General features: G+C 35.2%; 1 protein-coding gene across 1 annotated transcript in view; it reads left to right on the forward strand.

Annotated features, from left to right (window-relative positions):
- Gycalpha99B (guanylate cyclase 1 soluble subunit alpha 2) overlaps positions 1-22,257 on the forward strand; it is a 112,638-nt gene that overhangs the window by 19,889 nt on the left and 70,492 nt on the right. The window lies entirely within an intron of this gene.

Consider the following 22,257-nt stretch of genomic DNA (forward strand, 5'->3'; position numbering starts at 1 on the left):
CACATTACCCCTCTGCTTTGGTGGAAACCGGACCTTATTGTCTAGGACTAAGAGTTCATTCGTTCATATCATCCTAATGACGTCCACTGCTGGACAAAGGCCTCCCCCAAGGATTTCCAAAACGACCAGTTCTGCGCCGCCCGCGTTCACGTTCTTCTAGCGACCTACACCAGTGGGCGTAGTTTAAGTTTACATAAAAAAAATTATTCGATATCAAGTGCGTCAAAAATACAGTGTGTCACGTTAAAGTGCACATATGAAAATAGATGAAACTAGACCTATTTTTATCGACAAAAAAAAGGTCTAAATTTTTTTTTTTTAAGTTTTTTTTCTTCATTTCATTTTTTACCTCTTTTTTGTCGATAAAAATAGATCTAGTTTCATCTTTTTTCATATGTACACTTTAACGTGACTCACACTGTATATAAAGATTTTAGTAGTTCTTTAAAGTATCCGCTAGGGGCACTGTACAACCAGTCATACATTTAATGTCATTTTTTTACGCACTCGATATCAAATACGTTTGTTGTAAACTCGCTCTACGCCCCCAGATCGTCGGTCCACCTAGTGGTTCTGCCTATGCTACTAGGACTAAGAGTACTGACCCTTAAAGCATTACGTCTCCATTCTAAATAATGCCAATAAATAGGCCAAGACACGATTTCTTTAGCGGCTCGAATGGAACGTATTGTGTCGTAAAGGTTATTTGAAAAGGGTAGGTTTTGATCCTATTCATAGTAACGATTTGTTTTTGCTTTATTTGTTGTAGGATGACGTCAGCCCTAGGTCATGACGTAACACGTTATGACGTTTGCGATATCAGAGTCGATTTCGTCATAAATAACTAGGTATTAAAGGAAAATGAGAAATGAAAATATGGTTTTACATAAACATTCTTCGTAGAGGCGGGTTACTTCAGCTCTAGGGGACAAGTTTAGCCTGAAATTATAGGATAAATTTCCCACCTCTTTATAGCAATGTCGACAAACGACTACTATTCGTAAGGTAATGTTAGATAGCGATAACCACGCCTATTTATTTTTAGTTTGCTCAATTTCAATACTTTTTGCTGAGCCAAAGTTGCCTTCTAGGGCTAAAGTAACCGGCCTCTACGTATCTATAATAGTAAAACAGGATTTAAAAATCAAATCCATGTAATACCAAACTACTTTTCAAGTGAAATATTATAACCAAGTGTAATCTAACGCCCGTATTCACAAACGATGCTTGCTTAAGTGAAGCAGCAAATCAAACGCACAGCATTGAATAGAGCTCTGTGATTGGTTCATGTGTCACCCTGTTTATCCACGCGTACTGTGAGACCTCATAGTAATGTTTGTGAATACGGGCGTAATACTCAATATCATATAAATTATGGCTATCAGAAACTGTATTTTGACCTCAGTAAAAGGTTTATAAAATATACCTCATAACATCTAGGATAATCACATTTAGGCGATGTAACAAGGATCTTTCAAATTTCATGGTTCATGTGCACAAATTCGTTTTGGCACATACTTATTTTGTGGGCCATTAAGTTCATGTTGCCACGGCAAACGTGGGCTTTACTCGTAATGTGCGGTACACACGGGATCCAAGCAAATTGTTGTTGACAATCTAATTTGTTTCATTTGCTTGATGTAAACAGATTTGATACGTGTTTCAGGAGTTTAATTTTGTAGTGTCATTTTGTTGAGAAGCTTAGGCTTAAATAATTTAGAATTGAGAAGTAATTTAGAAGTAAACCTTAACAACATTGTAAGAGACATACAATTTTGTGCAATAAATATTAAAATAAATAATTAAGAGTACTATGCTATAAACTGGCAGAAAATTAGTGGGTCAGTTGATAAAAATTGTGTTTATGAGTTTTGTTGCAAATGATAATGTTCGTGTCATTAACTTATTATTCGCCAACTGAATAAACAACAGAATGACTGAGAAAAAAAGTAGAATAATTTAGGCAAGGGAATCAAAACATAGATACTTCGAGTTTTTTATTAGAAGCGAAATCACTATTAAATTTGTTTTTTTTTTTCAATAATAAACATAATCTACATTTTTATGTTTTTTTCTGAATATTCTCATGTTTACCTTTCCACCTAAATCTTCGACAAGCGTCATAAAACTCCGCGAGTTTTCTCGTTATTTTTGGTAAAATATGAGCACTTTGTTTTCTTCGACACAAGCTTACGTCATCCTTCAACCTTGAAGGAGAAATATTATAGCTATTATAATTTGCATTTTGTATAAGGCAAGAGTTTTGATCTATGTAGGTTTTCTCTAAGAAAATATGAGAAGTGCTTGTCATGTTGTGAAAAGTTTTCAAGTGAGTGTCACGTCATGATTATTATAATATAGGTAATATTCTTTAAAGATCAGTAGAACCAGTTCTTACCTCCTATCAGTTTTTTTTTTGAGTCATTATTTTTAAGAAAAATCTTAACTTGCTAACAATTGAAAACTTTGGGAGTTAATACACATAAATATGCCCAATTGATTTCTAAGTGACTAACGCCCGTATTCACACACATTACTATGAGGTCTCACAGTGCGCGTGGACACACAGGATGAACAAATCACATATCTCTATTCAACGCTGTGCGTTCGATTTGCTGCTTCACTTAAGCAAGCATCGTTTGTGAATACAAGCGTAAATTACTTTAAAGACTTGGGTTAAAATGATGTGTATTTTATGATAACGGCGATTAGGTAGGTATCAATAATCACAGTTGTGTGTTTCGATTGTGAACGCAACAAGATAGGTAAAATAATAACTCCTAACGTTACGTTAACATAGGAATTTTAGTTTTTTTTATTTTGTTCGTTAAACATCGTGAATTTATGGGACTTCACCCGATATCGTCTTCTAGATGTACACGTGCACCAATAAACCCTAACCGGTGAAGGTTGAGTTCCCCGAGGGAACGCTAAACTGTTTCGGGACCGCACGAAATTGACTGGAATTGAATAGCTTTCTGCATTATTAAGTAAGAAGATAAACTACAACGTTTAAAAAAGGAAGATTAATCCAATACAAGAACACCAATATTTAATAAGACTTAACTGCGGAAAATTGGAAGTCTTAACAGTTTTCTTTTGAATTACAAAATTTCTCCAACTCATTTTGAAGGCACCCGGAGCATAGAGCTGAATTGGCGTGGCGTAGCGTAGTGTCACGTTTAGAGGCTTAGTGGCGTAGTTTAGTGCCAGTACATTGTAACTGTGTGTACAGAGGAAGAAATTTTGATTCGAGTTTCTAATCGTTTCACTCTGTCCCTAATCACAAGAATGTTAATTTAAAATCATTTCAGTTTCTTTAAAATCAGTAAATAGCCAATTTAATTATCATAGACAAGTCAATCAATAGATAAGTGATGTCATCTAAGTATTAGGTTGGAACAAAACCTTCAATGTACGAGTATTATGGACTTTATCAAATCGAAACCAATGTCTCTGGAAAAATCTGAATTCACCATCGACACGACATTAACATGCTTGAGCATCAAGAAATAATAAGTAACATTGTTCTTTTAGACTTTAACCCAACTTTAAAAATCAAATCACTCCTATACACCATGTGAATGTGAAACTAATAGCTATAAAAACGTACCCAGGCTTTGAACCCGTCGCCATTTAGCTTTGTTTCTTCAGCCTTCGGGATGTAACTTCCCTAGGGAGGTTATTACATAAGCACTTATAAAGGCGGCAGTTTTTTATGGCCCGAACGTGATCAGAAACGCCACCTGAATTAGGTATACGAGATCAGTGGCTTCGGAATTGCTATCGTTAAATGTCTATCTATTTATAGCAGCCTTTGGGGTTCGTCTTCGAACATAAAATCCTCTTCAACCTTCCACCGTCTTCTGTCTGTCCAGTTTTTTCCAGCTTGTCATCTGCCCATCTTTTTTGTAATCATTAAATGTAACTAGTCAAAGTTATTGATAAGTTGCGGTAGAACTTCCAAAAACTTACATTTCCTTGCAAAACCAGCTGATCCAATTTATGATGAATTGAAATCATAATATTGAAAAGGAATGTTTACAAAATATTTTCTTTAGTGCTAAAATAAAAATGATAATTTTTACAAGGATCCATCCATCTTTCCATACCTACTCATGATGTATATAATAGCACATCTGACTAATCTTTTTTTCTACTGCCACAATAATTAGGCTGGGTGTCACAAACATTGTGTTTCTTGAACTGTCGTATTCTGCACATTAATCTGTGACAGACCAAATTCAACTCACGCAGTTAATAAACAAGTCTCACTTTTGTTCTTGACCTTCACCCCACATTCCCTAATGGTAAAACAGTGCGTCACCAGGTTTTTGTGGTCTGGGACTCTTGGCACGCTGCCAAGGTATTCTTGCCGTCAAATTTCTTACGACAAAAGGGACTTTTAGTTTTCTTACTTTATAGCACATGTAAGGAGGCTGTGTACGTTTATTTCTAAGGATCCAAGGTTGCGTTATAGTGACACTATGGGTGTTTTTTATCCACAACGAGAAAGCTCTTGGCTTGCATTTCACCTGATGGAAAATGATGATCAGGCCTAAGGTTAGGGAAGCAAGTTTCACCCAGAATCTTCAACCACAGAGGAACTGGATATTTTCCAACGGTTAGAATACAAAAAATATGTAGGTGAATTAGGTAATTGGGTAATGCTTTCTTATCATTATTCGATGATCATTAATAAAATAAAATTTATGAGTCTCTACTATCTGTCTACTTCAAAGCAAACTGATACTCACATAACAAGGAATATTACGTTCCTATAATATTTTCATGATCAAATTGGGATAGTATCTAGTATTAACTGTATGAGTTTGCTGCCACAAATTGCTTGACAGTGGTAATTTCCACAACTATGCACCCTTGCAACTATCATAAGAATCTATTAGGACATCCTTTTTTTTGCTTCTAGAAAAATTGCCGCCTCTTTTTTAGTCAAGTTAAACTAAACATTTTGACCATTTTGACCAAGTCTGTCCAGTTTGTGGCCTGAAAGCAATTGGTCTCGATCCCTTTCCTTAATACCGCCGCCGATCGCCTAATTTCTAAAGGCCGTGGACCATGAGATTTGAGATACTCGTACTTTGTGACAGAAATTGGGAAAATTCCATTTTTGAGAGGAAAAAGGAGCACCGAAATGATAAAATAATTTTTCTACGCTTTTTTAAAAGTAATTTTATTCAGGTCAATTTTAGGACACCAATCGTTTTTGGAAACCAAAAACTACTGTTTTGTCACTAGTAGTGTAACATAATATTAATTAATTAGGTACCTACCTAATTATTATACTACCGTTATCTTAATTATGCTTATTTTTAAACAAACACAAATAACGATTTTTAATTGAATTTCGTAATGCTAATGTCGATTGAAAATACATATCTCTAAAAAGTCATAAATAGAATGGTTCCTATATTAATTTTGACGTCCAAAAAATGAAATCATCTACATGTTGACTTATTGCCTCAAAGCCATGAAATATTAACAATTGATTTCCGCCATAAATTCACCATGAATGCCAATGACCCAACCCAATATCGTTATTGTGATTCCTATCAAAACTTAGCTATGAAAATGCCATTGAATATTCATACGATCGTAATAGGGTAATCTACCCAGTCACCGGACGCTATACGATTTTAGAGGAGGACGTTAACACTTGGTGGTGACTTTTTATTTAACACTTAGTTGCCTAAAACTTTTTTTTAATAATAAATATCCTTTGAAATTTAGCACTGCTAAGCAAATATGCAAAGTTTGTAGGTACCAAAACGAATATAAACTTACCTAATTATTTTTTCGTGTTATGTAACCGATGCATAATTTAAAGAAAACACCCAGTCTGAAACTAAAAGATATCTAATATTTTGCATAACTGTTTGTGTCGTTCGGATATCAAACATCTTGACCTCTGGTATATCAAAGTCCAGCTCGCGAACGACTTTTATATTTCAGTTCATCAAACATTTAGTCCAATAACTCGACTACCTTTGAGTGGCCTATAACTGGGAGTTTACCCTATAGACTTAGTTAATAATGGAGACAGATTGGGCTCGTAAATATGTAGTGTTATAGTCATTAAACATAATGGGGCATCAAAAAACGATATAATGGACGATAATTTGAACGCAGCTATGTTGGTAACCACTTAAATAAAGTAGTGAAATTGAAGATTAGCATATTTGTTTAGTTATTTCATTTTCCTTTTTTTTCATCAGTAATAGGATAGGTAATTAAGACAAAAGATTATTGTTAGAAATATTTCTCATTTTTCAGAGCCTAAAAATAAGTCTTATTAAAAAGTTGCAATTTAAAAAACATTTACCTTAACTAATTTCAACACAGACCATTTGATCTCCTGGATGCTATTAAAAGCAACCTTTAAATAGACGGATACAAACGAAGAGCAAACGGGTTTGTATTTATTTATGACTTTGCAACATATATAGAAAAAGAAGAATGTTTATTGAATAAATAAATACTTTATCTCTTAACTTTAAAAAAATAGAAGCCGATATGATGTCAACTGTAGTCTGTAACTGTATACAGTCCTTAAACGAAAAACAGATTATTTTTTAAATATTTTTAGACACGGAGATAGTATGAAAAACTGTCTGACAAAAAAACGGAATACAACTTACCATATTATTTTTCTCTCCCTATCTACTACTAGTAATGTTTTTAGAACGTCTGTCGGGGCAGTTAATATGATATTACATATAATAAAATGGAATACTAATATTTTTTTTAATAAGTAGAAAACATGAAAATTCACCTTACTACAATATAATACTGTAAAGTAGTAGAAAATAATAAGTCTATGATTTTTTGTCTGGACTCAAATAAAATAAACAAAAAAATAGAACAACGACTGATTTAAGTTAAAAAAAGTATTTTTCTACAAACTCGAAAAGACAAAACTAAACAAACGGCCCAGAATAGTATTGAATTCCAAATGAATTGTCGTTGAAAGCAAAACTAGGTCTGGTCTAACTGATCATGAATATTTTAACTTGTTGAGGAGAACTTTAGGTTAAAGTGTTTTAGCAAGAAACTTACGAAGCTTTTGGTGGTTTTGCTTTTTATAGTTTTGTTTATCAAATAAATGTAACTTCGTCTCAATATTTCTGAATATAAATTCTGGTTAGAGTTTCGGTAACGATTATTGTTGTTTATTCTGTATTTTATTACGGCGGGCGATGTTATAAATAAGCAATGACCAACCTATCAAAAATATTTTTGTTTATGTAAGCAATGGAGCTATTTATTCATCTGTGCAGAATATTAATGAAACTAAATGATTTTATGTTGAATATTCCGTCCAAATAAAAAATAAAACCATTTTAATTGTATTCTACTAAAGACTACATTTTGTGGAGTTTCCTTTTTAGTTGTAACTACTATAATTAACTAACTGAGATCTATATTTTTATTTTTACACTTTGATTGCTATTGATAATACCTGCCTTGTTTTTGATAAGCAAAAAAAAATATGGTTGAACAAACCCAATCTTCTTTACCACATCATTTTTTTTTCTATTGACATAAAATTTGAAAAATAAATATACTTATCTGACGGTACTTTTAATTCATGGATTGTAAAATGTTGTATGTTTATACTGCAAAATAGAATTTCCCACTGAATCATTGAATTAACACCAACAGTTAAATAGATTTCGGTCATCCCTGACAGGAATAAATTGTTCATTCTGAAATAATCCACACACAATTTGATCATCCCAATTAGTCTCGACAATTTTATGTAACAAATCCTCTGAAATCTGACTCTATTCATAAATATTATAAAGCTTTGCAATACATACACACAAATTCACTCTGTCTATTTTAACCACTCAACCGATTTATAAAGATAGATTTAGACCCAGACAAAAACTTAAGTTTTTAATTCAGGTTTTTAAAAGAGGGACGCGCGCAAAATACTTTGTGAAAACCGAAATACTCGCCGTAGAAGTTGTAGGTTAAATGCAGTGTAGTTATAACATTTTAAAGGGTATTAATTCTTAACTTATTAGTTGATTCTTACCTATACGATCGCAGAAGTAGATTAGGTACCTTGTTTTAAACCAAAATCTTTTTTTTTTCTTCAAAAATTTTACCTTTTTAATCAAAGAAGGAATTTCACAATATTTTCCCTATTAAAGTCCCTATTTTTGCCTTTTCGGAATCCCTATTAAACAGGGAGTTTTTCCTGTAATGTGCAGACGAATCCCCGCAGGATCATTTTAGGACGAAGAAAAATTAAATTTTGTAAAAAATATTTACAATTCAGAAAGCTGTTTGAGATTTTTGTGGAAATTATATAATATTTTTCTCTGTAGTTTAGGCAGCTATAAATATAAAATGATATATTATGAAAAGAATAAGAAATAGAATTGTTAATAAACTTATAGTATGCACTAGGCTATTTCAAAAACTAGTTAGTGAGACAACTCTATAGAAAAACATCTTGAAGGTAGTGTAACTTTTAACAAGTTTTATTTTAGTCAATCTACGGCTTTCGCTAGACATTATTTTTATGATACATCCTAGTTGTCCGGAAAATAGCGTACCAAAATTAAGAAGATGATAGACTAATATGACACCCTGTATAAGCCAAGCTACAGTTGACCAATGGGCTTTTAAGCACATAGCAACGTCATTCACAGCTGCAACTGTGACTGCAACTGCAACTGATGTTGATTGATTTATTCTCACTGGTATTCAGTAGGATGGAAACACACTGAGGACAGTTTATTTCAATCTTTAGTACAGTCAAACCATTGATCCAAAAACGTATTTCATTTTGTTCGTTCGTTTCAGCCAAATGACGTCCACTGCTGGACAAAGGCCTCCCCCAAGGATTTCCAAAATTACCGGTCTTGCGCCGCCCGCATCCAGCACCTCCTGCGACCTTAATCAGATCGTCGGTCCACCTAGTAGGGGACTGCCCTCGCTACGTCTTCTGGCCCCTTTATTTTGTTTTGTTTTTAACCATTAACATCTCTATTTCGGTTAACTACAAAGTAACTGGCCCTAAGGGCTAGTTTTTATCTGCCGTTAAATCAACACATAATTAAATACAGGACATAACTAGCAGAATACAATAAGGAAAAACATATCTAAACATGATGAAGATTATTATGTCTCGAATACCGACCGCGACACGTGTTGCTCTAACCACTAAGGAAACTAATTATAATAATAACCATAATTGAACTAAAACATAACGAATACGAGTAATAAGGTTGTATATTTTACAGATTCAATATAATCTACAAACTCGCTTAATAATTATAACTATACTAGTTTCAGGACTATTGGTCTTAAAAAAATATTGTTGTGTTGGATAGCACATTATTTTCAAAGAAAGCTACCGTAATAGTCGGAGCACATCATCAATGAAAAATGTCGCGAAAACGCTAAAAACTTATTCAGTCTTAGTACCTATCTTCGCGCATACGAAGTCGTGGCTAGTAGTTACTACAAAAATACATTGTTATGAACTTATTAATCACTTTGCCTCATGACTATTAATTTTTAGTTTTTTATATCGGACATCGGACATTTATGATATTGAGTAGGACATTTATATTGCGTATTAATGAGATAATACAGTCTATTGTTTATCTCTAAATAGATTGTATGAATGGGAGTATTGGTAGGTAGTTGTTAATTGCCCTTAATTGATATTTATTGTCCGTGGTGCATAATCTTTTCTTAAAGGTTTCAAACCTTTGTTTATCACCTGTCATCCGCTTTGCAATGGAGGGAAGTCGAACCTTAATTTCGAACTCCTCCTTTCGAAATGTGAGGTGGGAATAGTCCCTGTATGAATGGGAGTCGTTACGAGTACAGCACATCAAGCTTAACATATTATGCATCTTATTTCGTTATAATAAAGGCTGTTTTACAACAAAAATGTGTAACCTGATGTGCTGTCGACTGTACAATTGATTGGAACAATTAATTGTTTTGACGTTGAGGAAACTCAGATGTTACTTCTGACATTGTTAACATAGATGTATTTTTTATGTATAAAATCTAAGTACACAATAATTACTTAAGTGATATTAATTTATGGTACCTAACATACCAGTATTATAAATATCACAATTACTTATTGTAATCTTGTTTCTATTTATAATAAAACATTTAACATTACAAAGTAGGTAGTAGCTGTGGTAGTAGTAGGTAATATTCTAAGTAGGACGAGGTTTTCTACTCGTAGCTACTTTTCTAAATGTTGATTTCCATTTCGAACAGAAAGTCAAAATGCACGTCACGTAACTCTCTTGAATACATTTTTTTTTAAATAATATCAATCAGTATTTTATAGTAATACTCAGATAGGTACTTACCTATAATTTACATATTACTGAAAACCTCATCATCATCATTTCAGCCACAGGACGTCCACTGCTGAACATAGGCCTCCCCCAATGACTTCCACATCGCACGGTTGGTAGCGGCCTGCATCCAGCGCCTTCCTGCTACCTTTATCAGGTCGTCGGTCCACCTTGTGGGGGACGTCTCACGCTGCGTTTTCTGGTACGCGACCTCCATTCCAGAACCTTGTTGCCACATCGGCCGTCAGTTCTGCGTACTATGTGCCCTGCCCATTGCCACTTCAGCATGCTAATCCGTCGGGCTATGTCAGCGACTTCATTTCGTTTACGGATCTCCTCATTTCTGATTCGATCTCGTAAAGAAACACCGAGCATAGCCCTCTCCATAGCACGCTGTGCAACTTTGAGCTTCTGTATAAGGCCTATAATAGCCACATTTCCGAGCCATAAGTCATCACAGAACTGAAACCCTAAGTTGATTAGTTTATTTATTAGTATTTAAAAAAACAAATGACAGTTTTTTTATTGTTTTATTCTTTATTATGGAAACAAACAGCATGAACAGATTTCAATAACAAAGACACTTTTATCCCCCATTTTGTCCTCTTCAAATATTTGAGACGAAAAGGAATCCTACGCCTTATTTTTGTCTTCCTATAGATTGAATGTCTATCTTTACACAAAAAAAATGATTTAATGATAAAGAAAGACATGAAAACGTAACAACACAAAAATTACTACCTACTTATAGCTAGTATAGCACATAACTATAACGCCATAATGCGCTAAGTATCAGTTAGACGTAACGACTCTTTGAAATAAGCTGCAAATTACACTCAAACCGCCATAAACCGGTTATTTCTGGAAATTACCGGAATAACAAGCGTTTTATGAGTAAAAGAGTTAGAGCCGCCATTTTGGGTGGCAGTGATATTATTCTCTTTTATCTTTGGTAGTTGTAAAGTAAATTATGTTTATATCTGTGCAGTTGGTGCGGAATATCCCATAATAATGCATATAAATGGTAATAATAAATATGAAAGTTTGTGAGGATGGGTGTTTTTTACTTTGATGAAACTTATTATAGTCAGAAGTATATTTAGACGTAACGGCTGTGGCACATAATATTTTGACTAATATACCTACGTGTACTTGCCTAGAGTATGTTTAGAAAGGGCCTTTAGAGTTATATGGTTGCTTCTACATGAGAGAAGAAGCGATATCAAAGCTATTCGTATTTAGCTATTCGTGAGCTATTAGTTACAAATCAACTAACTTGACTAACTGATAATAGAGAAAAAAATTATACTTTACTTTGTAAGAGGGCGCCGCGTTGGGTCGCCCTATTTGTAAGAGGGCGCCGCGTTGGGTCGCCCAATTTGTGGGAGGGGAACCTAACCTACAGAGAGAAATGGCCAAAACCAATTTTATAGGGCTTTATCTCGTGTTTATTGCCAATCAACCTATGACTAAATTACACGATCAAAGCAGACAACCTCTCAATTACGGAATAGTCGATACAAACAAATTATCACAGTAAAGTTAGGATCGGCATGTACATATGAACAATACTTAATAGTAAACAATACTAATTTGCATTGACTAATTAATCTTATGGCAAAGCGTCATTTTAACATTTGAAGCAAAAATGAGGATCGGTATATGCATTTGAGCCGGATCCAATGGTAAACTATACAATTGTATTTACTTGATAGACTTTATTANAATTTTAAAAATACTCATAATATGTTGTCAGGCTGTTCCCAGAATAGCATTCCATTGGTATTCCCTATCCTTAAGATGTAATTAAACTTTTAAAAGAACTAAAAATAACTTCTGCATCGAAATTGTATTTTTAAAAATTTATCAAATTTTTAACAAATTATATTAGTAAGACTAAATACATCAATGAAAAAATTTGTTAGTTTTTATTTTTAAATCACCTTTAAACTATTATTTTAGACAGACTACAGCAATATATAGGCATAAACACACTTAACGTAATTTTGGCCAACTTTTGAGGAAATTTCACCTGTGTGCGGCGGGCGCATCGTGTTCCGTGGTACGGAAGCGCGGAGCGTCGCGGACGAACTGACTTCTAGGCCGGCTCGCACGCCTTTTATAGCCAGCCGGTGAGCGCGTGTGACGCACGCGGCGGCGTGCGGGGTCTCGGGGCAGGGTAAACCGGCTGCGCGCGCGCGTAGACCTCGCTGTGACGTAGTGGCCGGCTCGGCGCTGGTACTACAACTTTGAGTAATTTACTTAAATAAAACTTAGCACACCAGAATAAAGAGAAAATTTCAATACCATGAAACTACGAAGTAAGTTTCAAAAGAAGTAAGTAAGATATTGAATTAATATTAATTTAAAACTGGAGCTCATTCATCCATACTTCGTAAACTTATCTTGGAACTTTTGAAGTATGGTTTTGCATTTTGAAGAGTAGCTTGGGGCCTTTATAGTTAATGCGATGTTCAGATCGTTATAATAAAACTTGACATTGATTATTAATAGCTATTTTACTTGAAAAACTTGTTAATAAAACAATTTTATTAGCTTCCACAAATGTGGAATCAGGTAGTTATGCCTGAGGCTCAAACACAATGTATCGACTTTAGTAAACATATTACAAAAGATTTAGTGCTTAGTAAAGCTTATTGTTGCAGTTGTGTGTTCTCTTTCGAGTTATTTAAGTGAAAATAAGAAAAATCCTTCAAAATTTAGGTCCAAAAATAAACTTGCTGAACTAGGCCAAGGATTTGTAACCCAAAATTTGAGGGACTGGTGCCTAAAATATATTTCAAAAGAGTCCCATTATGTCCCAGTAATGAAAAACAGTAGGTAGCTTGGTTTCAAAGGCCTGATGTCAACTATGGTGATCATAGTAAGAAAAATGAATAAAACGCTATTCGTTCTGACTGTGGATAAATAACTAATTTCATTACTGACACCAGCTCACACTATAAGCAAAAGTAATTCTTAGGCTACTACTTAGCGATTGCAAACATGTTTTTTAACATCATAATTAAAACCTATCTATCAGTTGTAAAAATGAAATTGAATTCCCCCAAATAATACCGATATCTTGTCTGGCCGACGGGCTATATGTATAAGAAAACTATGCCAAAGCCATAACCAAGACAATTTTTCACATAATATACCTTTCAATTCTAGACCGCATTGACCGGCCATATAAATTCCAGAGCACCCATAATGGCTTCCCTATACACTTTAGTGAGCAATATCATTCGGCTCAAGCGGATTCCAGGCTATTAATAAAAATACTAATACCCTCGCACTGTCACGTGCATTCGCAGTATTTTCCTATTTGTATACCTACAGAGGTGATATTTGAATGCACTGGAATGAAATAAAAGTGCTTATCTTGAAACAGGTACAGTTTATATTGGCGTTAGAATTAACCTATAAATCTAAAATTAATGAGTTTTCAATCTCTACATTTCTACAATGCAATGCTAGGTGATGTACGAGCAGGTATAATAATATTATCTTAGTCTATCTGAGTCAGGTATAATAAGAAAACTGTCATTTTTGCTTTATTGCGTCTAAAGCTGAATTTCACCATCTTACTTTAACTTTAACAAACTTCAAAAATCCGTCAGACTTCATACAAAAAAAACACGGTTTTTGTTATAGTTACGGTTAACGTAAGTTGGTGCAACTCAGCCTAAGAAAACAGAAAGCATTTTTGAGTTAGAAATACGAGTAGGTACTTATGCCTTTTCTTCTCTTATCTTGTAGGCTGTAAAATCGGAGTTTACAAGTATGGTGGCTTTATGAGGTGCCGTAGTCTTATGATAGGTGTTGAAATCTTGCCATAAATAGGCTCCTTATAATTTGTGTTCCCAACTTAAAACAAGAAAAAACTACAAATATTTTCTTCACCTTAACTTTACCATAATATTATTCAATTTCTCTCTAATTTGACCCAATGTAACCGCTATAATGCAACGTCATTTGTACAGTTACCGTCAATATTTCGTGATACCCAAAGTCACGATAGCCGAACGGTGAAGGGGTCGGAGTGGCCGACTCGAGATCCGGGGAACGCGGGTTCGAATCCCACCGCCGCTCGACTATTGTGGTGAGCCCACTCGTAACACAAGCTTATTTAGCTTAACACGAGGGGCTAAAGGGACTATTAGTAATTTGGGCAATACAAATTGCTAATAATCTTAAAAAAAAAGTATAGTCAACAAGTTCGCAACCTGTGTTTGTTACTTGAAATAAGGTTGTGCTATCAACTTTTTGGTCACTTTGGGTGTCACGAACTATTGGACGCTGACTGTACTTAAGTAAGTGTGTGCTGAAGTGGTCGCGTGCATCAAAACACTTCCCCTCATTGAAGGGTGTTTGAAGGCCGAGACTCATAGCACTTTGTATTTCAAGGTTTGTTTATTAAGCTAAGTAATTGCCTTTAAGTACCCTTTCATTTTGTTTATGTTTCGACTTCATACACTTAAAAATTGTTTGAATATTTTTTCCGTTTTCAACATAATTTTATTGATGCTCTGCTCCGTGACAGATTATGGCCATAGCCTTCCTCGATCAATAGACAAGTATCCAAGACAAAAAAAGATTTTTAGGGCCCTTAGTGAGCAACTACGTTCTAAAAGGAACCCCCATGCAAAATTTGAGACTCCTAGCACTTGTAGTTTCTGAGATTTCTTGATGAGTGAGTGAGTGAGTCAGTAACCTTTCACTTTTCTATACTATAATATTATAAAGCTGAAGAGTTTGTTTGTTTGTTTACTTGAACGCGCTAATCTCTACCGCTAAACTACCGGTCCGATTTGAAAAATTCCCATGTATCGAGGAAGGCTATTATAGGCTATATACCATCACGCTACAAGTAATAGGTGCAAAATGTTGCGAAAACGGGTTTTCACGCGTACGAAGTCGCGGGCACAGCTAGTATAGATATACATTTGGAAATATCTTGTAAGACTAAATAAAACCTCTATTACTTAGATATAAGGCTCGTACTCATTCTAGAAACATTTTCTCGTAGATAAATAAAACATTTGACCCTTCCAGACTACAATACAGATAGTAATAGTTTCGTATTCCGGTCGTCGATAAAGTAGACCATTTATCTTCATTTTGTCTATTCTGTATCGTGAAACATAAAGTTGTATAGTTTAGTTGTAGCTGTTTCTCTATTACGAGTAGATGTGACTTATTTTGTCTTTTCTGAATTCTGAATTATCATTATAAACAAAATTACAGCTTTGATTTGACAAAAACATGGATTGTTGTTTCTTCAACCAACTTAAAAAAGGAGGTTCTCAGTTTGACCAGTACCTATGTTAATCGTGCCTATTTAAAAATAAAGTAAGTACATAAGTTGGCCTTTAAAGAGCTATTTAAACGTCCCACATATTTTTTTTTATTATGAAACTAGCTTTCCGCCCGCGGCTTCGCCCGCGTGGAATTTTGTCTGTCACAGAAAAACTTTATCGCGCGCGTCCCTGTTTCAAAAACCGGGATAAAAACTATCCTATGTTCTTTCCCGGGACTCAAACTATCTCTATGCCAAATTTCATCAAAATCGGTTGCGAGGTTTAAGCGGGAAAGCGTAACAGACAGACAGACAGACAGACAGAGTTACTTTCGCATTTATAATATTAGTTGGGACTAGTTGGGATTAAACTACTAGACTGCATCCCACTGAGCACCAGGTGTGATTGTAGTCAAATATCTGCCTTGTTATGCATAAAAAAAAAACTCTATCAGGTCAACGGTGAACACTCGGTCACTATTATTCTCTATCTATTTCATTAATTTTACATTATTATTGTACTGAGGATATTTATAATTTAAAACAAGTGAGAAAAGCTCTCTTTCGTACTCTCAAGTATAATTTCTTAGAAGTTGTAAGTAATTTTCACGTGAAGCACTAGTTGAACCGAACAAATAACACGACCTAATCGAGCAACTGAGCACTTCGAATGAGTTCTGTCTAGTGATGCTTAATAATCGGTAATTTATTATAGATAGTTTGGCAAATAAATCATAGGTACTCGTAAGTTAAGTCAGCGCCTACCCAGTTGCTGCCTGATAGCTCATAAATTAGTGTAGCTTTGATGTAATAATAACTGAGAAATAATTGTAATATTATCCTCAGTATCTTTTTGAAAGTACTAATCTACTATCAAGTACTTGTTCTGATAGTACATAGCTTATTGTATTCGAGATGTACTTAAAGAAAAACATTATTAATTTGTACTTTTTATATTGTATTCCCTAGAATATTTCTTTTAACAAAGCTTGTCATAGTTTTTCCTTATTATTTTAGGTAATTAGAAAATATCAATCTTCTAGATTCTTACAGGACAGTAAAATTTATCTATTAAAGGCTAACGGTATTTCAGCATCACTAGTTTTGCCAGAACAGACGCTGTGTAATGAAGCGAGTTGTTAGTTGAGTCGACAACTACTTCGTACTATTTAGTTCAAGTATTTTACAAACCTTATTCTTAGAAGACATTCGGAGAGATGTTGTATTTAAATACTGTTTACTTTTCTAATAGCTTTGCTCAGTTTGTTCATTTTGTTCACATGAACCAAATACCTTTCTTTGTTCATTTCAACGAAATATCGCTTTGGAAAATAATTTCTTTCTAAGCTTATTTAAGCTCCCATCGAAATACACAAATTCCTTCAGAGTTTCATAGAATTAGAATTTTTGTGTCCAATAGAGCAGTGGATTAAATTCCAAGAAGGCTCAACTGGATTTTAATAAAATTTAATTAATATTGTACAAATAGATTTTTAAGCTGTGATTTGATTGATTCTGTAATATTTAAATTATTTATCTAAAACAAGCTTTATAAAGGCTTATAAAGAACTAATGCAGGTTCTTATTGTTTTAATCAAATTTCGTGGAACGTGCGCTCTTTAAGCTCTAAAATAAATACATAATACCTCTACTAGAAAACCTGGATGTGTAAACCTTTTAAGGTATACGTAAATTTCAAAAGCTGGAATGCTGGACATAGGGCTCTCGCAAAAACGCACCTTTCAATTTTTACCTTGTCTTGTACTTTTCATTTTTAGCTTCAAATAATGAAAAAGGGCTACTATAAAGTCGATGATTATTTAAGAGATAAAAATGTTTGGGATGCGCCTAGCTCGCATAAATATTTATAACTATGTATTTTGAAAACCTGTAAACCTTTGAAAAAGAGGCTGACAATAGTGTCTGAGTTTCTTGCGCTGCTTCTTCTCAGCACTGGCCCATTTATTGTCCTGAAGCAGTGGTAGGGTTAATACTGGGACGTGTAAAAGTACTTTTCTAAAGCCTACTTACAGAAATAAATGAGTTTTACTGAGTTTTTACTGAGTTAGAGTTTTTAACCAGCGACCTTTCGCAAGTTGTCACTCTACCTAGTAGGGCATGTGTATATGTATGTACTTTTATACAAAAATAACATACAGACATCGACATAGTTTAATATGTACTACGCACTAAATGTCTTGATCCGAACACTAGCTCTATTCAACTGAACTGTACTGCAATCCATACACTTTTGGTTGACATTAAAACTGCACTAGTACTCTTAAAGCGATCAATGCATGTTTTAATAGTTTGGTTAGACGACACAACTAATATTTTTAACGCTGCAGCGAACTCTAATTTAAATTATTTCCAAACGGAACAATAATTTTGCTACCGACAGCTTCTCTATCCTTTCAAACTCTATGTATACGCCTCTAGTTTTCCATACTTAAAGCAAATTAAATAAGCAAAACAACTTGTGCAAGTCCACTTGAACGAGCGCCGTACTAGAGTTCCACTCGTAAGGGCCGGTTTCCACTAAGATGCGGGGACGAGAGATATGCGGCGAAGCTGGCAAGCTATTTCCACCAAAGCGGAGCGGAGAAAAGCGGTGCGGAGATGAGAGGAGAATATGTGCGGTGAAGCTGGCAGGATATTTCCATCAAAGCGGAGCGGAGAAGAGCGGAGCGGTGCGGAGACGAGAGGAGATGTGCGGCGAAGCTGGCAAGCTATTTCTACCAAAGCGGAGCGGAGAAAAGCGGCGTGGAGATGAGAGGAGAATATGTGCGGTGAAGCTGGTAGGATATTTCCACCAAAGCGGAGCGGAGAAGAGCGGTGGTGCGGAGTCGAGAGATGTGCGAGCTGTGCGTAGCTGTCAGCTGTTACGCCTGTATTTACAAACGATACTTGCTTAGGTGACGCAGCAAATCGAACGCACCGTTGAATAGAGCTCTGTGTTTGGTTCGTGTGCCAGCCTGTGCGTTCACGCGCACTGTGAAACCTCATAGTAATGTTTGTGAATACGGGCGTTAGTCTATTGCTATCTATGAAACTCCGCACCGCGCCGCGCCACCGCCGCTGTCAATTTTATAGAAAAACAAGGGCGCCCAATACTTCTTCGCTCTACTCCTCTTCATTTCCACCAAAGCGGAGCGGTGCGGAGATGTGCAAATAATGGAACCTGATTGGTATTCAAAAAACCTCTCCGCTCCGCTTTGGTGGAATCCGGGCCTAACGCGATCGAGCCAGCCGAGTGTGTAATGAACGCTTAGCATTGTTTGCGCACGTTCGCTCAGGTGTGTTTGGCGTTTACTGAGTTCCGGGAAACTTAATTATTTCAAATCGCAATGCTATGATAGCATCTGAGTTCAATAGCTGATCGAATCAGTAGGTCCAATTCTACATCCAAACAGTAGTGGGTACTCCACACGTGTTTCAGATTTTTTCAGAATCCATCCCCTTATCACATTATTTGAATATTTTATGGCGTTTATTGCTAAGCTCTCTCCAACAATGGCTTCCGCAGAATAACAGCATCATGTTCTGGATTCTACTATCTCAGAGCATGACACATGCTGAGCGGCAGCCATTTTTTGTTCTAACTCCCTTTAATCCAACTGTTTAATTGTGTTAGAACCAAAATAAATGATTCTTTCTTCTTTAAAAGGAGGAAGTGGGTAGATAAAGTCTGAAAATTAACATAGGTATTTGTATGGTTTATGGAGTCGCTAGTTGCATTTGTATTGCACAAATGACTTATTAACTCCTAGAGCTAAGTTGAATACCTATGATTGTGTTACGAGTGGGTTCACGACAATAGTCCAGCGGCTATGAGGCTAGAAGTACTAACTAAAGTAGTTTTTTTTAACTTTAGATATTCGTAGAATCGGATCAAGGTTAAATGGTCAAAGTTCTCCCTGAAAGATAGTCGATTTTACCGAAAGAAAGTCAATGAAGCTTTGAATTGAAGTTCTCAATTATAAAAGTTATTATCATTTTTACGGTGCGTATTACGAGTAGATTAACGGACTTTATTACAAAAACTGGCTCGCAGTAAAATTTTAAAACTTTTAAGAGAGTGAAGATTGAATCTACAGTTAATTTCAATATAATTGCGTAAAATACCTGTATGGGAAAAGATAAGTATCGATGAAATAAAATATGTGTGCTTTATCCACCTATGGTTACTTTGGTCGATGCATTAGAATTACACAAATAATTTTGGAAATATTGTATCCATTATGAAGGTATATTTAAAGTCAGTTTTGTTACCCAAGGTATAATAAATTTATATAAACTAAAGTGGTATACATATTTTTAATACATTACATGTAAATAAGTAGCTCAATTACTTGAGTACTACAATAGAGTTAATGTATCAACCACCATTAGATAATTTTATAGATAGATCAAGTGAACTGTTGTTATGTAACATTCTTCTGTCGTGAATTTAGCCGAGCGTGTAATTCGCTCGAGCATTCGCTCGGCGCGAATGTTAGCTCGTACGGATGCATTCCAGCTGCAGGTCGAATAGGAATTCGTGCTGGAGCCCAAACACTCGGGTATTCCAAAGGTGGAACTTGTGATTTTAGCTAGCTTTTAAACATTTTTGGTGGGGAAAATCTGTAGAAAATAGGTACGAACAATTTATTTTGAAAGAACAAAATAAAATTTTCTGAGACATTTTAAACTGCGCTGTTAAGTTTCAAACTAGCGACACCAGTATTACAGGTACCAGAAAACGGTTATAAAAGCAAGCAGAAAATACCTGACAATGAATGAGTACAAAGGCTCATTTAAAGAATACAAAAACTAGTTCATTATTTCAACCACTGCTGAACATAGGCCTCAATGATAGCCAGATTGGCCGATTTAACCTTTAGTCCTTTTTGTCACCTTGTGGGTGGTGGGTGTGTGGACGTTGCGCTTGACAGTACGTGGTCTCCATTCCAGAACCTTGCTGCCCCATCGACCATTAGTTCTGCGTGCTATGTGCCATGCCCATTTCCACTACATATACTGCAGATTCTCCACCTACAAGGCACCTGCAGGCGGTCCACCTACAAGGATGACATCGTAAAGGTAGCAGGGAAGCACTGGACGCAGGCCGCTACCAATCGATCAACGTGGAAAGCATTGGGGGAGGCCTATGTTCAGCAGTGCTCGTCCTATGGCTGAAATAATGATGATGATGATGATGATACTGCAGATTCTTGCACTTAGTGCACCAAACCCTCGACCCCTGGCGTAGCAGCTAAGCAACTATAGCTTTTTAATCGTGTCCTTAACCACCATCACCATAGACCCATAGGGTCTTCTAATAATACAATGTCAGCTGACTCATAAAATAGGATATGACAACAATAACTAAGACTTAATTGATATTCCACAATAGTACAAACACACGTGCCCGGATACGATATAGATTTATGATATCAAATTCCGTTGACTCAATGTTAGAATCATTTATTACATTATGAGCCATTGTTTTTGGCAATGACAATGAATGGACAGTTGCATGTGGTCTGTCTATTAGGAGACCTAATGGGTTTTCGTATTAATTGATAACACAATGTATTAAATAAGTATTGCTTGGGCTTTGTATTGATTGATAACACTTAATGGCAAATAAGTATTGCTTTACAAATACTAATTGAGTCTATGGCAATAGGTTTGTAGTAAATACTTATCATTCATCCCATGCGATTTTGCGAGAATGTCATGATTGCATCTTGCATCAATAGTTTTTTCTATTTCTATTTAAATTTATGACTTTAAAAAGTAAATTCAGTTAGGATGTAGTCAACTACATTACAGTACATTACAGTACACTACGTAGATATTTACTTGATTAGTTGTTCCTCGTTTTTTTGTTTTATCATTTTCAAACCTACATTTTTAAAAACTTTAAGGTTGCGCCACAAAATATCAAATTGCATGTAGCCTGTACCTGAAGGTATTCAAATTATTGAAAGAGTATAATGTTTATTTACTTTGTAAAGAAATCTTGAAATTAAAATGGCGGCGTAGAATAATTAACAAGAAGCCTTGGCAATGACATTCTCTGAAACGGCTTCGCCAAGTATGTGGAAAATATTTACGACGTAAAACTAATGAAGTAAAGCGCAGTAAGTTCTTTTAGAGACGATAGTGAAAATATGATAATGCAAAGGTACTACAGAAGATGGTATGTTAGCCTACCAAACGTTGGACCGACGACCTCATAAAGGTATCAGGAAGGCGCTAGATGCAGGATGCTACCAACCGTTAAATATAGAAATATTTATTTCACCATTGGATTTTGAACTTTGTTTTTTTTTTCTAATAAGACAGTAGATTAAACAATATTACTTTAGAGTGGCAGAGAGTGATCCTGCTGCATCGAATTCCTTTGCATTACACTCATGAAAAAATAATTCATTTCAAAACATAATGTAGTCACGAAAATTGTCGTTTTTGTAAAGTCACGCGAAACAAAGGTGTTCCTATTATTCGCGTGTGTTTGAGGCCATGGCTTATAAATAAACATATATTTGCATATAACCACACCTAGGTACTTTGTTATTGTTGGCATATCAAAGCCTTCGTGTT

The sequence above is a fragment of the Ostrinia furnacalis genome, unplaced genomic scaffold (genome assembly GCF_004193835.3).
Source record: "Ostrinia furnacalis isolate ACB-3 unplaced genomic scaffold, ASM419383v2 OfSCF0688, whole genome shotgun sequence".
Classification (NCBI taxonomy): Eukaryota; Metazoa; Arthropoda; class Insecta; order Lepidoptera; family Crambidae; genus Ostrinia; species Ostrinia furnacalis.